The sequence below is a fragment of the Bison bison genome, unplaced genomic scaffold, assembly GCF_000754665.1.
Source record: "Bison bison bison isolate TAMUID 2011002044 unplaced genomic scaffold, Bison_UMD1.0 scf7180017859102, whole genome shotgun sequence".
Classification (NCBI taxonomy): Eukaryota; Metazoa; Chordata; class Mammalia; order Artiodactyla; family Bovidae; genus Bison; species Bison bison.
Genome location: NW_011489674.1, coordinates 8,462 through 11,241, shown reverse-complemented (window position 1 = coordinate 11,241; position 2,780 = coordinate 8,462).

Below are 2,780 nucleotides of genomic sequence, written 5' to 3'. Positions count from 1 at the left end.
TGAGCTGTCACATAATAGAGAAATGCACGTTGGAATCATACAGTAAATGATACCCCAAAGTCTAAGTGGATTGATTATGATTTCTAGAATTATAATACTACATCTCCATTTAACATATATTATATAGTATATTTAATTTCTGAGAACACATAATTTTAAGTTTATAAACTTAAATGTTTATCCAGTTAAACTTTTTCTTCATTTATTGTTTTATTTGCATTATTTATCTGCACTAGGTCTTCCTTGCCATATGCAGGATCTAGTTCCACGATTGGGGATGGAACCCAGGCTCCCTATATTGGGAGCAAGGAGTCTTAGCTCCTGGACCACCAGGAAAGTCCCTTAAATTTTTTGATAAACAAGTAAAACCAGTATAGCAAAGTTAGGCAGTCAGTGTTATTAGAATTTGAAGAGAAAATAAATCCAAGACTGTGCAAACTAGAGTACTTTGTTACCAGTATTTTCCATGTTATTACAGTATTTGAAAAGCAACACAGTTTTTAGACCAAAATTATTTACCTGTGTGATACATACAAGGAATATTCTCTATAAATATAACATTTTCTGTGTGATTTTTTGTCAATTATTAGAATAGAGTGTTAATAATATTTGAGAATTCTTATTTTCAGCTTGATTTTTTTCTTATACCTAGCACACAAGGTACATACTAACTTATCTCTATGATAAAGTAAAACTAAACTTTTTGTTTTTTCTTCTTCATTTTAGTAGGAAATGAAGCTACATTTCAGTAAGAAAAGTCAAAGTCCCCTTGGATGTTATCCTCTGGAATTCTCATTGTAGAAGCAGTATCAGTACCCCCACTTTGGACATCCTTTGGAGAAGGAAATGGCAACCCACTCCAGTATTTTTGCCTGGAAAATCCCATGGACAGAGGAGCCTGGTGGGTTACAGTTGATGGGGTCCCAAAGAGTCAGACTCGCCTGAGTGATTGAGCACACGCACACACACATGCCAGAGAGATTGAGCACACGCACACACACATGCCAGATGCACACACGCACACACACATGCAAGAGAGAAAAAGATTTCCCTGGCCAGGAGTCTAACATGGTCTGGGGTGGGAAAGCACCAAATCCTAGCCACTAGACCACAAAGGAATCTTGCAAAGTATCTGGTTTAGTGTCTCCAGGTAAAAACTATAAAAGTAAAAATTAACTTCTTGAGATGCCAAGAGCAGGAAAGGAGGTGATTGCCAGTGGCGCAGGGCTGAATAAAGCTGTGCAAGTCCCCCAGCTCTTGCCCCTAGATTACATTCTGGCTTAGCTTTAGCATTGTGTGCAGCAGAGCCAAGGTCCAGCTCTCTGTCTGAACCTCTGCTGTCTGTATTAGAAAAAGGTGCAGACTGGCTCTCAGGGGGTGATGGGTGGATCTATTTCCTGACCTCTGATGTGGCTCAGGTGCCTCTCCTGATAATGGCATGTGTATGGACTCTTCGTGCCTGACAGCTCAGTTAGAGGAGTTCTTTATTTGTGTCTTTGGCTCCAGCCTCAGGTGAAGAGTTAGGTTTGGTTTCTTTTGTTCTCTCATGTAAACCAAATGTGCTTCAGAGGGATGAACTTCTGGAGCTATACTACCTGTCAGGGTATAGAGGAGATTTACATGCCAGAGGAACTGAGGGGATTTCCAGATTGTAAAGGTGATCTTTTTCCATTGTTTCCCCATCTATTTGCCATGAAGTGATGGACCTGGATGCCATGACCTTAGTTCTTTGAATGTTGAGTTTTAAGCCAACTTTTTCACTCTCCTCTTTCACATTCATCAAGAGGCTCTTTAGTTCTGCTTCACTTTCTGCCATAAGGGTGGTGTCATCTGCATATCTGAGGTTATTGACATTTCTTCTGGTAATCTTGATTCCAGCTTGTGCTTCATCCAGCCTGGCATTTCTCATGATGCACTCTGCATAGAAGTTAAATGAGCAGAGTGACAATATACAGCCTTGACTTACTCCTTTCCCAGGTAGCAACCAGTTCATTGTTCCATGTCCGATTCTAACTGTTGCTTCTTGACCTGCATACAGATTTCTCAGGAGGAAGGTCAGGTGGTCTCGTATTCCTATCTCTTGAAGAATTTTCCAACAATTTGTTGTGATCCACACAAAGTCAAACTCTTTGGCATAGTCAATAAAACATAAGTAGATGTTTTTCTGGAACTCTCTTGCTTTTTGGATGATCCAACAGATGTTGACAATTTGATCTCTGGTTCCTCTAAAACCAGCTTGAACATCTGGAAGTTCACGGTTCACATATTGTTGAAGCCTGGCTTAGAGAATTTTGAGCATTACTTTGCTAGCATGTGAGATGAATGCAATTGTGTGGTAGTCTGAACCTTCTCTGGCACTGCCTTTCTTAGGGATTGGAATGAAAACTGACCTTTTCTGGTCCTGTGGCCCCTGCTGAGTTTTCCAATTTGCTGGCATATTGAGTGCAGCACTTTATTTTTTGGGCTCCAAAATCACTGCAGATGGTAACTGCACCCATGAAATTAAAAGATGCTTGCTCCTTGGAAGAAAAGCTATGACCAACCCAGGCAGCATATTAAAAAGCAGAGATATCACTTTGTCAACAAAGATCTGTCTAGTCAAAGCTATGGTTTTTCCAGTGGTCATGTATGGATGTGAGCATTGGACTGTAAAGAAAGCTGAGCACCAAAGAATTGATGTTTTTGAACTGTGGTGTTGGAGAAGACTCTTGGGAGCCCCTTGGACTGCAAGGAGATCCAACCAGTCCATCCTAAAGGAAATCAGTCCTGAATATTCAAAT